This window comes from Dipodomys ordii, unplaced genomic scaffold, assembly GCF_000151885.1.
Source record: "Dipodomys ordii isolate 6190 unplaced genomic scaffold, Dord_2.0 Scaffold89, whole genome shotgun sequence".
In the NCBI taxonomy this organism is placed as follows: domain Eukaryota; kingdom Metazoa; phylum Chordata; class Mammalia; order Rodentia; family Heteromyidae; genus Dipodomys; species Dipodomys ordii.
The window spans coordinates 2,746,582-2,762,395 of NW_012267305.1; the positions used below are offsets into that span (position 1 = coordinate 2,746,582).

A 15,814-nucleotide genomic window follows, 5' to 3' on the forward strand; every position below is an offset into this window, starting at 1 on the left:
ATTAAATACAACAGGTCTCAGCCTCTCTGGATCAATTCCCAATTCTCAACACATCCTATTTATTTATTTTTTTTCTAGACTGAGCATTACACTCAATTCTTGGCCTAGAATTCCATTCATCGACTTGGAAATCCCACTTTTCTTTTGTATACCTCAGTAAGATCCCATCCTCCACAGAGCTGGCTATTTCAGAAAGAATATATTTTTCCTTTGTTCACTAACTGAGGATACAGTGTCTTTTTTCTTTCCCTACAAGTCCCACATTCCCATGTGGGTAATAGGCACAACTTAGTCACCTATGTCTTCTTCACAGCATCTTTCCCTAAAGGAAAGGCAAGTCCATGTGCCTCATTTGATAGACAATGAAGGAAAAATTCAGAGAGCTGAACTGTTTTGCTCAAGGTCACACACCTTATTAGTACTATAACTACTCCTAAGTCTCTATTTCTGTATTCTCATCTGTGTACTTTATCCAGAAGAGGAAAATCAGAAGGAAAAAATGGAGTGTTTAATTTGATTTAGATGGAAACATTATTTTAGAGGTTATATCCAAATGTTAGAAAGAGATTTGCATCAGAGTAGCTATAGAATAACTCTCTAAAGAAGGCATAGCTCCCCCACTTACATGCTCAGTCCCATATGACCAAGATGTGCCCACTCATGTCTGAAAAACAAAAAACTGGTCTAAAGAATGATTGGTGGGAAATACAGCTGTTAGAGTTGGTTTCAGACAAACTAAATGCAGGATTTATGACTGGCCTTCAATAGACTAATAGATATTTTGAAGATGGTAGAGAAGGAAAAGAAATGTATCTTGGTATTTCTTTGGAAGTTTCAGGTGTATAACTTCAGACAGTTGTTTACAACACATTTTTAGAAATGAAGACTATTATTCCTAAAAGCTATAGAACTAAAATTAATTTTTTCAGAACTACCTTATTTGTCATTACAATAATATTTGCTTTTCATAGGTATGTTGTCTCAATACATGTATGGGATGTCTACATGTTAATTTGTAGCTACATGATCTCCAACTGTAGGCAAGGTATGGAATCAGCCAAGATGCCCCTCAGTGGATGAATGGATCAAGAAAATGTAGTATATATACACACAATGAAATTTTGCTTATCCATTAGGAAGAATGTTATTGTACCATTGTAAAGAAATGGGAAACCTGGAAAAAATTAAGTGAAGTAAGTCAGGCCCAAAGAGACAAAGACTGCTTGTTTTCTCTTCTAAGTGGAAGCTAGATTTAGCTTATAAACCTATCAATGAATACATTGAGTGGTATATAAACATATTTCCTGAAATAAGGTAGATTCAAGAGAGAACTCAAATAGTGTAGTTTCCTAGAAAAGCAGTCAAAGTCTGGCAAAATAAAACACTAAGAAGTAGGTGCTTGAAAGGAGTAGGTAGTGTCAAGGGAAAAGAAGTAGACAATGAAGAGAAGAAGAGACGAAGAGTTCCGTCAAAACACTACTAGTGTATATGCTATGACATTAAAGAGAGTAAGGAGAGGTGTGGGTAGGGGAGGGAGGGGTGAGAGTGTTGAAAGGGGGGACCTTGATCAATAGATATTCACCAGCTGCTTTGTGAAATGGTAACTCCTTTGCATACTTAAAGGTAATTGAAAAATTGAAAAAACAATAAACTATTCATACAATTAGTGATCAATAGGAAGTTCAATAGGAAGTATCATAGGAAGTGCTAAGTGTTCAATCACAAACACAAAACTTAACCCTGACAATGAATCTATGACTGAGTTCTGCTGCTAGTCCAACTTCCCACATGGGGAAAGCCTTAGAGAGCCTTTCTTTAAGGTTTAAAAGTTACAGACTATAGGGGGAAGTGACAGAGAATGAGTCAAGAAATCATTGTATATACTACAAAATTAAGGACAGTAATTTATGGAGGGGAAGGGGAAAAACAAGTCGTTTAAATAGGGATACAGGTGGACCCACTGCAAAATGAGACGTACAAGTTGTCATGTAGAAAACGAACTTTACAACTTTGGTAGTGGGGGGGAGGGTTGGGTGGGGAGGCGGAGGGAGGATGGGAAGGGATGGGAAGGGGAAACAAAGGAGGAGGCTACAATGCTTGATAAGAAATGTACTCATTATCTCGCCCATGTAATTGTAACCCCTCTGTACAGTATTCTCACAATAAAAAAAGAAAAGAAAAGAAAAGAAAAGAAAAGTAAGGGAAGAGGTGGATTGAGTGAAAAGTATTGAAAGGGGCGAACACCAATAAAGGTGCACTGCGTTTATAAACTGCTTTGTTAAGTCCAACTATTTGAAGATAACTAATTATATACACAGGATGCTCATGAACATATAGCTAGAAAATCAGGGAGACAAACAAGGAAACTATAAGCATCTCCAATTAGGACTTGAGAGTATATAATATTTTCTTACAAGTTACAAATTATATAAAAGAACAGTATATCAAGTAAAATCAGCACTAACAACCAAAACCCCACAAACCATATTGACATGGACTAATAAACTGTGATATCTTGGGCAAGTCATTCATGAGCTCTGAGACTGACTGGTATAGTTTATTTGTTCAATGGGACAATGCTTTGGTTGTTTTACAGGAAGGCAGTATTGAGCATGAGAAGAACTAATACTTGTGAAAGTGTTTTATGAAAGCACAACATGAATGCAAGTGCTATTCTTGGTTTGAAAAGATATCATCTCAGTTGGAGAAATAATTGAGATCAAATAATCACAAGGGGAAATCTCAATGTATCTTTATCCCTCTCATTTTAGTTTGCTGAGCAATCTGAGGTTAGCTATAGTGACTCAGGAAATGTCTAATAAAAGCTCAAGGTTGTATAGCTAAAAAGAAGCTCATGGTCTGTAGGTTACTCTTCCTTAGGTAGAATGAAAACATCAAGAGCCATAGTATCGAGTTCCCAGCTCTATAGCTACTGTATGTGCCAATCACCTCCTGATTTTTAACATGGAAATGAAATTCCTTTTAATGTATGATTTTACACACTGATGAACATTATCCCCATCTTCCCATGCAACAAGTTTGCTGTAGCAAAGGAAATTTTGATGAATATATTCAGGTCCTAGTACAAACAAGTTGAGGAAATAACTAGGGAAGACCAAGACTATGTAGTTACCTTTGGAGTGTTAGACGTTCATTTCACTCACCTTCTTCCCTGACCTGTTAATCTTTATGATTAAATATACATATACTTGTTTGCATTTTTATCCTTGGATAATGCTGAACATCACTCTAGGGAAAGTACAGGATTATGAAAGCCTGTAAATGTAATTATTATAGCATTCATACCTAGCGCATTTAAGATCGTCTCAGCAGAAAATGATAATCTCTTTTCATGTGCTTGTATTTTTGTAGACAAATTCATCATACATTGGACATTCCAAAATGTAAAAACCATGCTCATATAAATATATCTCTTTGTGTGAATTATTTTTCTTTTTAAAATATGTATATATATACATATATATATACATATATATATATATAGTAAAGAGTTGTATGAAATCTTAAAAGCAACAATTCCTTTTCAATTGTTCAATTAGATGAAAAAGAACTAAATGGGCCTCCCCAGTGATTTCAGATAATTGTTTAGGTCTACAAGGCTTCTCTTTCTGTCAAGACTGTATTTATTATTTCTACAGGTTATACATTTCATTGAGAGTTTTGTGAGTTTTTTAATATATGTTCCGGTATTGGGGCCTTCAACTCAGAGCCTCATATTCTTCCTTAGATTTTCAGCTCAAGGCTGGTGTTCTGCCACCTGAATCACAGTTCCACATCCAAGAACCATAGGCTCTGGCCCCAGTAGTTGGGGATCTTCTGGTTATTAACTTTATCATTGTCATCCTGAGTACCCAAAGCTAATAGCAAGCAGAAATATGTTCCAGTGGCTTTAAATGTGTTACACAGCTGGGCTTGGGTATATATTATAGCACAACCCAGAAAAAGACTTTTGCCTTTTTATTGGAATCTTAATGTGAGTCATACTGTAGAATAGTAATTTGGTTCTCTTGACTCCTTTAAGGGGCATTCTCCTAAAAAAAAAAGCAACCTGAAAGGAATTGAACATAACTATCTTAGAATTCCTCAGGGAATGATGTATTTTCCCACATAGTGCTCTGTACTCTTTGTAGCATCCAGTCATTTGTTGGAGTAAGATAGAAGGTGATATTTTTCAGACCATCTGTCCTGTTCTCCTGAGGTAGAAGTCCTCAGACATTTTTTTTCCTCTCAGGAGAACTCATAGAAACTTAAAAATGTTTCTGATTCAATGATGACTTCAGAATATAGTGATCATCTCAATATGGGAGCAATGGCAGTGACAGTTTGAAAATCTGTACTACAGTCTATAGGGATGAATCTCCAAGATTCATCCAGTGTGTTCTTAAGGCCCAGTGCTGTCCATTGGGCTAACAGCCCAGACCTGGTCCATATTGCACAATCTAACATGGAAATGCAGACCTGGGAAAGAGTGTCTTTTTTCAGCTGATGGCTTCGTAGAGGTTTCAGGAAATAGAATCAGATCACTACGGTGCCTTATCATGAGAACTGAAAGATCACTTAGTAATTATCTGGTCTAGGGATAGGGAAACTACACAAATCCCTCTGTCTCTCCATGGTCTAGAATCTAGGATTTTTTTTTGTTGGTTAGGGACTTCAACTCTGGGACTGGGCGCTGTCCTTTGAGTTCTTCAGCTCAAGGTGAGCTCTCTACCAATTGAGCCACCGTACCACTTCTGGTTTTCTGGTGGTTCATTGGAGATAAGAGTCTCATGGGAGCTGGGCGCCTGTGGCTCACGCCTGTAATCCTAGCTACTCAGGAGGCTGATATCTGAGGATCGCGGTTCAAAGCCAGCCTGGGGAAGGAAAGTCCGTGAGACTCCTATCTCCAATAAATCACTAGAAAACTGGAAGTGGCACTGTGGCTCAAGTGGTAGAGCGCTCGCCTTGAGGTGAAGAGCTGAGGGACAGTGCCCAGGCCCAGAGTTCAAGCCCCAGCACCCACAAAAAAGTCTCATGGGCATTCCTTCCTGAGCTGGCTTTGAACCACAATCCTCAGATTTCAGTCTCCCGAATAGCTAGGATTACAGGAGTGAACCACTGGTGCTCAGCCCTAGGAATTTTTTTTTTTTTCATGATTGAAAAAGCTAGGCACCAGTGGTCCATGTTTATAATATTAGCTACTCAAGAAAGTAATAACTATAAGTCTCCAAGAGATCCCATCTCCAAATGACCAGCAAACATCATGCCTGCTCTTGTGGTTCAAGTGGTAGAGTGTTAAATATGACAAAAAAAAATCCTATTGACCACAAGCCCCTAAGTTCAAGAAAAAAAATACTTAAAAGAATATTTCATGATGTGAAAATCAGATTTCATTTTTCATAAGTAAATATTTATTGGAAAATAATTAATTGTATGTTGGCTAATGCTGTACATGTGGTACAATGGTCAGGTTGAGCAGCCACAAGAGATTGAACTCTGAAATATTCACTACTTGGTTCTTTACAGAAAAAAAAGGCTATGAGCACTATTTGAAGCTAATAGTGTACAGAAATCTAAAGTCAAAATCCTTTTCCATGCTAAATGAAATCCTACAAGAAATCTAAAATAAAAATAGATTCCAAGATGACCAACGTACATTGTATACCTATGAGGACATGTCAAAATGAAACCCAGCTATACAGCTATTTGATGCTAATAAATAAAAAAGAAAGAAAAAAATACACCAAAGTACTGCTACTTTAGAAAGCTCATGCGATTGGAGCAACAGTATAAAACCAACTTGTAAAGTCTTCTTTTATGGAGGCAATTGTGGACCAATGGATATTGCATAGGATTTAATTTGAGAAATTAAGTATAAATCACTTTTCCTCTCAAAATCTCAGTTTATTCATCTGTGCAATGGGAATAAGAGTATCTACCTGTGGATCTAGATTACAACCAGTAAAAATTCTCAGGAATTCAGTTAACAATGAACAGTCTAGGGCTGAGTAATTGAGAAGCAGTAGTAGGAAGAAACAGTAACCATCTTTTTTCTTGACATACGTGTAGCACATATGGGTTGGCATCTATATTGCATATAGAAGCCACAACTATAGTAATTAGAACCCTGATGACTATGACTACTGCCTTGAATCAAACTGGTAGCTAATTGCCCTGGGGCTTCTTCAGAATGGATTACATTTCAGCACAATTAAATTCTCTGCTCTATGGTCATTATTTTGATTCTGACTTCCTACTTCTTGGTATTTTTCTCTAGGTTGTATAATTTTCTCCCAACCTGGAAACTGAAGTCGTCATTCAAATGACAAACTGTCAAATAGAATTCAGGCAGTTTTCAAGATGTTACACATATAAAACACTGGTGGATTTTTTTCCAATTGTGTGTGTGTGTGTGTGTGTGTGTGTGTGAAAACTTTAACTCGGTCAGTTTAGCTGTAGAAAAAATGCTGGGATAATTCTAGAAAGGAAAAGAAAACCTTTGAATTTAAAATATCCAAGATCTTGATCACTGAGGTTTTATTCTTCAGTAGAATATATATTATGTTGAAAAAACTTTTGAATCATATGAAGAAATATAAAAATTCACCCAAGTGGCACAGTAAGCATCAATTCATTCATTTAATGGACCTGGTATTTGTGTGCAAGTTTTCTAGCAGCAAAGAATATAGGAAGCAATAATGGTATACCAAGATAGCAGTGCAGACAGCAGAGGAAACAGTAAAGGTGGGGAAGCTATGAGAAATTTCAAAATTTGAGACAATTGAAGTTGGACATTGATAGTCTAGATATTCAAAACTCAGCCATTCTGAAGGAATTCAGCTAAAGGCCAAAACATTCTCTCACACTGGGCTGCCTGTCTTTATCTTCTGGGGATCATATGCCTAGTCTAAGATCTTTCATATCTGTGTTTCCACTACTCAAACTTTTTCTTTGGAGACAGACTTGACTAGATCTATTCTCAGTTGATGTGGAAAGAAAAATTTCATGCTAAGACAAGAAGCCTTTATCTTATGATTGTCCTTCTCAGCTTTCTTTCATTTCCTTAGAACAACTATAGTTAAGAGAGGAGAAACTTTTGTTTCTGAAGGACCTCACAATCACAGAGGGTACTTCATTACTCATCTCTCCACAATAGCTCCAAATTGTTGAAAGTATTAAGTAAAGAACCCCTTTATGGAGCGGATCCATTAATTCCAGCTAAGAAAATCCTCAAAACAACTTATTAACTTCCTGTTAAGAGCACTACAGTTGATGCCTGCTGAAAGCTATTGTGCCTTACATTAGACTCAATACAGACACTGCAAATCCTCAGCTGCTGATAACAGTGTCAAACTATTTCGAAGTATTCAAACTATTTCTTGAACTCATTTCCACAGAAAGGTTGTCAAATAGGGCTATTTACCTGTACTGACATAGCAGACAGGATTTCCTTTATACTGGTATATAAAGAATTCACATTTTATTTCAGATTGTTTAAGCAAAATATCCAAACAATCATTTAGGCCCAACTAAAATGTTGACAGCACTCTGGCTCAGTCATTTATAAAAATGCCACATGATTTGTAGGCTCAGTTCTTTCTACTTTGCCATTGACCCTCTATACCTTAAGGCAGAAGGAAGTTGATTGTCTGATAATATATACTGACAATGTTTCAACTCCATATAATCCATACTTTACAACCTCATGACCATACCAGCAGCAAGCATAGGCACTACCATTTCTGTACAAATATACAAGAGAGGGCAATGCCAAGGCCTGGCTGATTCAACTGGTAGAGAATCAAATATCTACTTTTACATTTAGCTACTTTAATACTTACATAATGAAATATAGGAGGAATATCTACATGTGTAGGTTCCTTTTTGTTTCTTGGTCCCACACAGCACAAGGGAAACATCATCATCATCATCATCATCATCATCATCATCATCATCATCATCATATAAAAAGGGTCCAAAGATGACAGATTGAGTTATCAGATACTCTGCCATTGGGGAACTCAGTCTGGACATCAGCTTAGCAGTTTTATGTGCTGCAGTTCTATTCTGAGTGAGTGGGACAATAAGCTATATATCTCCTCAGAAACTAGAAGACAATGAGAAACTATCTCATGGTAGCTTTCCACAGGAGATAGGAAGGCAAATGGGAGATGGTCTTAAAGTACACGTCACAATCTTTCTTCCCTCTCATGTGTAGGGAACATCATTAGATATTCCATTAAGACTCAGATTCAGTGTAGTTGTGACCTATTTGGACTCTGGTAGCGTCTACATGGTTCCATGGTAGAATTGTTTCCCTATACCACCAAACATCCTAATTCATAGATAAGCACTCATTTCAAGATCTGTCAAGATACAGTGCTGAGACGGATTTACACATTTCTTAACAGGCGGATTTACACATTTCTTAACGTGCTATTGCGAATTTGATGCTCATATTTGAGCTACAATAAGGCTGGAGAAGTCATTATTGTAAGTAAAATGATAGCTAATGGAGATTTTGTTTTCTGCTAAGAGTGGTACACACATGAACTAAGGCAACCACTGCACATCATGCAATACCACTTTAACTCTGAGCATACATCAGCAGGGACTAGCCAGCTAGCCACTACTAGTTCTTGAACAATAGTAACTTTCCTCTTTTTACTTTTTTGTGCCAGTTCTCAGGGCCTGGACACTGTTCCTAAGCTTATGTGTTCAAGGTTAGTATTCTAGCACTTAAGCCATAGCTCCACTTCTGGACTTTTTGGGTAATTAATTGGAGATTAGAATCTCACAGACTTTCCTACCTGGGCTGACTTCAAACCTCGATCATCAGATCTCAACACCCTGAGTAGCTAGGATTATAGGTGTGAGCCACCAGCACCTGGAGTAACTTTTCTCTGTAGAAAACTAATTTAGTTGTATAGCAGGAGAGGGGAGGGTGAAAAAAGGGAGAAGGTGACGGGGTGAAATATATATATGTGTGTATACATATATATATATATGTATATATATATGTATATATATATATATAGTGTGTGTGTGTGTATGAAAAGAGCAAAAGGAATCTACAAAACTGCTAAATTGGAGGAAGTAGAGAAAGGTTAAGAAAGTGTAATAGAAATGGATGCATTTGACTAAAGCAGATTATATGTATGCATATAAAGATCACAATGAAATTCTTATGTAAAATTAATTTACATTTAATAGTCCCTTACTATATGGAACCCCCAAAGCCTTAATATTTGTTGAGATTGTTGGCTTTACAATAGTTCAGCCTAAATTACTACCAAGACATCAAATACACTTTTATATTTAGAAGCCAAAAATAGAAAAATGTGTTCTTTTGTTAAAGCAAAAGGTAAATGAATGATAACTATTTTTTTTACAAAACTAGTGTTGTATACTAGAACAAAAAATAGGCAACTTTCAGTACAAGCAGAATATTAATATTACTATCAACTGTTTCATATCTATGCAATCCAATTCCCTGTGAAATGTAACCAGAATGGACACATAAAATACCAGATTCCAACAGTGTTAAAGTTTGACAAGTCTATGAGCATTGCATATACATAATCAACAAATAAAATGATGAAAACTATATACTATCAATAGATGCCAAAAGTACAATTGGTAAAATTTCATGCCCATTCCAGATCTCGACATCATAGAGGAAGTACAGCATATTCTCTGCCTCAATAGGAATATGTACTAGTAAGCCATCTATCTAAAGGTAAGTTAGGGTAAGTATGAAAGTGTAGATCAATGTTTGAGTATATCCTTTGAAACAAAAATGCTATCACAGATGACTGTCTCAAATGTTTTTAAAAGTCGGCATGAATGTTGATTCATTGGGTAGACAGAAGGAACACAGACAGACTAATATCATCCAATGACACCATTTGTTCTGATAATTCCTCCAGTTTAAACAGTGCTAAGGCATCACATATGGCTTCCACAAGGAACTCTTTACATGAAGGTAAAGACAAATAGAATATAACATGACAACCCTGTTTCTACTTCCATGTTTCATTAATGATTAATCATTTGGAAATACATCACCATTTTGATGTTCATAAACTCTTTAAATGGACTAGGTCTTATACATTAGGAGATAACTTGGTTTTCTGACTGAAAATATGATGCTATTAGTTTTACCAAAATAAACCTTGTTTGAGAAGCAGCTCTACAATGTGTGAGCATATATTTTTCTAAGTAACAGCATGAGGCATGCATTTCCCCAGAGAAATCACCATGTATGTTAGACACTTGATTGCAGGGCCAGTCCTGCACTGGCTCTAATACAGAGGAATTTTCAGATCATTTTGAAGAATGGGATTGAAATAATTTAATAGCTCCTTCTGTGCATATTAAATTAGATGCATGTTATATTTAGCTTTTGCAGAAAACCTATTTACACTATAAAGTGTAGCACATGCCACAATCACATTGATTTGGAAAGCCAAGCTATGCTGAGTCACTCTGGCCAGCTCTCTCTTAATTTCAAGTCTCTATACATGAATTCTCTCTGGCTCAGAAACATACCACAGGGGTTCCTTAACCCTATGACCCAAGAGAGCACATGTGATTTTATTATCTAACAAGAAGGCTGAAACAAGTCATTTCTGATAAGGGGCATTCTCAAGATAACTTATGCGTACTTACAGACTGCTGTGAATTGTCATTTGTTACTGGATTAGAAGGGAATGTCTTTCTAGTTCTGAGACACTGAAATGACCCTGGTCATGACCAGGCCTAATGATCAAGGGGTGCAGGTGAATACAATTTCCTAGGGAGTGACAATATGCAAAAGAAAGGTAAGAGTTGGCAGTTAGGTGGGTTAAGGGTCTAGGTTAGAACTTTGCCTGCACTTACTAGCTGTGCAAGTTTAGGACAACTAATTGACCTCTCTGAGCCATCATTTTTATTTCTAAAATGAAGGTTCTTCTAATTGTGTACTCTGTAAGGTTGTTATGATGAGCAACTGAAACATCTGAAAGGAGTCCACTCTATTTAATAGAGTAAATCAATGAGTAGAACTAATAGTAGTTCTCCTATGTTTGATGTTATAACAAATGTGGGCCTAGTATCACTATAGGGGGAGGTCTCAGATCTCAGATTGAAGAAAGTAGCAGGAAAAGAGTAGGCTTTATAGGTTTTCCATAACGTGGTTTAACATCTGTGAAACTGGAGACCTATTTTTTCCTGGGTTAGCTTCAGATAAGGAGATTTCAAATGTAAATACTACCCAGGCAGGACACTACTTCATCACTTATCCATAGATGCACATTCTTGGTATGTCTAGAGAAAATGTAGAGAACTATAAATATAGATTATATTGAGTAAAAATCCCAATACTGGCCAATTGTTATCACCAAATATCTAGATGCATAAAATCTACTCAGAGAAACATCATCACTCCAGGCATTCTCAGAATAACATGTTAACAAAATCAAAGCACTTTGAACTTCTCACATCATACCTGTCAGATGTATATTTATGACTTAGAAGTTTACATCTTGCTTCTGTCTCACAGCAAATCGAAATCAGCCAACACTAGCTAATAATAGCATTGACTTGTTAAGGTAAGCATCACAGATGCCAAACATTCACATCTTTAAGTGCTCTGATGGGCCCTCTCATTGACTCTTCTGAAGGAATATGGAAAATTCTACCTGCATGCTCTATTTTCAAGGGAAGAAATTCAGGCTGAAAAAAAATTAAAGAAGACAAGTCACAAATAGGAGAAAATACCTGCAAGTCATATATCTGATAAGGGTCTAGCAAATGGAAATAGCAATAACTCTTGAAAAACAACAATAAAATGATCTAGAATTCAATTAAAGAACTGGACAAAGGTGTGTGCACATTTTTTCACAGAACATATCATTACGTAGTTATGGTATCCATGCCCTCCAATACTCACTCATACATTGAAATCTTGATGGGCATTTGAACTGTGATTAGATTGTAAGGTCCCCTCATGATGAGATTAGATAGTACCTTTATAAGAAGAGATGCTACACAGCTCATTTCCTTTTGCTCTCTGTCATATGAGGAAACTAGAAAGAGGGCCCTCATCAGAACCCAACTTTACTGAATTTCTTTTTTTTTTTTTTTGTCGGTCGTGGGGCTTGAACTCTGAGCCTGGGTGTTGTCCCTCAGCTCTTCAGCTCAAGGCGAGCGCTCTACCACTTGAGCTACAGCACCACTTCCGGTTTTCTGGTGGTTTATTGGAGATAGGAGTCTCACGGTCTCTCCTGCCCGGGCTGGCTTTGAACCTCGATCCTCAGATCTCAGCCTCCTGAGTAGCTAGGATTACAGGTGTGAGCCACCAGCACCTGGCTTTACTGAATTTCTTATTTTGAACTCCTTACCTCCAGAATAGTTTGATACAGATATTTATTGTTTAAGCCACTCAGTCTTTTATAACATATTGAACTAGGACCAAAAGGTAAATAGCATGTAAACAGATGGGAAGATGGTCAGCATCCTTTGACATGAGGGATTAAAGAAAGTGCAAAGCAACAGAAAAGTCCATCATGTTGTTTATGAGCGGTAAGCATCATGTTGTCTATCCATACACTGGAAAGTTATTCAGGTAGGAAAGAGAGTGAAGTAGGCATACATGCTACAACAGGAATGAACTCCAAAAGTATTATTTACCCCTTTGAGCAATTAATATATGCTAAAAAACTGAATGACAGGCAAGTGAAACAGGTATTGCTGAGTTTATCAGTGGGAAGTTGGCAGGATATTCAAAGTGCATGAAGGTGAATATAGTTGAGATGCTTTATATGAATGTATACAAATAGAACAATGAGCCTGTTGAAATTGTTTTAAGAACGGGAAGTGGGTATAAGGGAGAGAATGGAAAGGGTGATTTTGATTGGGAACTATATATATATATATATATATATGTGTGTGTGTGTGTATGTATACATATATTATATATGGGGAACTATATATTTATACATATGTATGTGCATATATATGTATATATGCATATATATGCACACACATATATATAATACTGAAACTTCTTTGCTAAAACAAAGTCCTTAGAGAAACATGCTAAGTTAACTACAGGCTCATACCTGTAGTCCTAGCTACTCAGATGTCCGACATATTGAGGATGATGCTTCAAAGCTAGCATGGGCAGGAAAGTCCATGAGATTTTTTTTTTAATTTTTATTTATTTTTTATTGTGAAAATACTGTACAGAGGGGTTACAATTACATGAGCAAGATAATGAGTACATTTCTTATCAAGCATTGTAGCCTCCTCTTTTGTTTCCCCTTCCCATCCCTTCCCAGACTCCCCCCACCCCCCACTCAATCCTCCCTGCCACCCCCCCACCAAAGTTGTAAAGTTCATTTTCGACATAACGACTTGTACTTCTCATTGTTGCAACGGGTCCACCTGTATCCTTATTTAAACAACTTGTTTTTCCCCTTCCCCTCCACATATTATACCGACATCAAATATAGTGAAAGCAGGGATTATACTGTGGGGGAGGGGCATACAAAGCAACAAAGAAATTATCTTATAAATGCATTGGAAACAATCGCATGAAAGAAAAGAAACATTTGAATACATATTTTAGGGTTCATTTCCCTAACATCACCTTATCTGACCTTTTCTGCTTGACTCAGACATATACTAGATATTGCAAATAAGGGAAAGCATGGGAGTCCATGAGATTTTTATCTCCAATTAATCACGAAAAAGCCAGAAGTAAAGCTGTGGCTGAAGTGGTAGAGCACTAGCTTTGAGCACCCAGACCCTGAGTCCAAGCCTTAGGACTAAAGCACACACACATATGCACATACACATACACACACACACACACACACACACACACACAGAGGCAAGTAAAAGAAGCCAGTCACTAAAACATACCATAATACTGAGTAGAATCATTTAATTCTAATATCTATAAAATATATTGTTTATGTATTAGATATTTTATATATTATATATAATTTATATATGCTAAAAGGACAGACAGAAATATACCTGCTTACGGGAAATTGAGGGCCCAGGAAATGGGGAGAAGCTATTCATGTTAGAGGGATTGTTTTTGGGGTGGTGAAAATATTTGGGAATTAGTGGTAATGATTATACAACTGTGAATTAATAAGTACTGTATTTTACACTTTAAAATGGTGAGTTTTATGGTACTTGCATCTCACAAAAGATATAGATTCATGGCTGCCTCGGATGGGGGAGGTGAACAAGGATAGCATTTTCCTGATGGCAAAGACAGCAAAGCCTGTGTCCCTAATCACTCCGCTTACTTCTGGCGTGACAGAGATTGTCAGGTGGCCTCCGACACATTCTTACTCACATGTACAGAGGAAAAGAGAAAAAGAAAGCTATTTTTCTCACTTAATCCTTTTCTCTCTTCATTTTTTTTTGTATATTGAAACTGAAATTGATACAGTCAGCAGAAGCCTCACCAAGGGAAAATGGCTTTGTCTTTTCTAGGAGAGACAAAGCCTTCTATTAAAGGAACAACTGTCTGGATAGGGTGGGTACTGAGCCACATTTTTTAAAAAATGTATTGTTATTGTAAAGGTGATGCACAGAGGGGTTACAGTCACATAGGCCAGTTACTGAGTACATTTCTTTTTGAACAGTGTCACCTCTTCCCTGGTTTTCTTCCAATTTTTCCCCTCACGAACCTCCTCCCCCACAAGTTTTAAAGTTCATTTTCAGCATCATATCTAGTGAGTATCACTGCTGTATTTGTTCACCCTCTGTCCCACCATGTCTGTGTTTCCTCTTGCCCTCCCCCAAACAGAGAAACTCACATGTAAGACAAAATGCAGAGAAATAAAAAACAGCAACAAAAGGGGAAAAATTCTCTGCCCCTCAGACTTCAGAATTTCCAGAGCCAGAGCTAGTAAGAAAAGGAAACTGAGTAGGAGCTCCTTCTATTTTTTTGGGGGGGGAGGTCCGGTCGTGGGCCTGAACTCTGGGCCTGGGCGCTGTCCCTCAGCTCTTCAGCTCAAGGCTAGCGCTCTAACACTTGAGCCAGAGCACCACTTCCAGCTTTTTTCTTTTTGCTTATGTGGTACTGAAGAATCGAACCCAGGGCCTCATGCACGCAAGGCAAGTGCTCTTCCACTGAGCCACCTTCCCAGCCCCAGGAGCTCCTTCTAAACAGTAGGACATTCCTACCCCTACCTAAATAAAAGCCCAAAGGCAGGCACCTGTTTCTTACGGTCTGACAGTGTAGGTGTGTTGCTCTAATTGAACACTAAGGCTGATGGAAGAAGACTTGATCATTAGCAGTTAAAGAAGAAGTGGAGGTGAGGATACAGATGTGGAACCCAACTGATAGTTTTATATGGGAATTCACTATGCCCAGGTAAAAGTCTTCTGGTGCTATTTCAACAAAGGGAAAGGCTTCTTGCCACTGTGATGTGTGCCCACTCAGGCTTCAGTACTTTCTCCTCTGCTGAGTTTATGCCAGGCCTGGTCTTCCACAGGCTAATCGATTTTCTGGACGGTGACACCTGGGATTAGGTAGTGGGATTCCCTTCACAGCCCAGCACTAGTGTGCAGCTTCTACACTAATGCAAATGTTAGATCACAAATCCAATTTAAATTGGGGTTCCCTTGAGCTGAGAGGTAATTTTCCTTTAATCCTCTTCTGATTGTCGATTGTCTAACTTTCCCAATCTTAGATACAGCACTAGAAAAATGTCCAGGCTACTCTTTTCCATGTACAGGGAACCCCTCAAACACACACACACACACACACACACACACACACACACACACACACACACACACACAC

At 37.6% G+C, this 15,814-nt stretch overlaps 1 protein-coding gene across 3 annotated transcripts in view; it reads right to left on the reverse strand.

Annotated features, from left to right (window-relative positions):
- The window catches only part of Aff2 (AF4/FMR2 family, member 2), a 474,899-nt gene that overhangs the window by 102,758 nt on the left and 356,327 nt on the right, over positions 1-15,814 (reverse strand). The gene's annotated exons all lie outside the window — the stretch shown is intronic.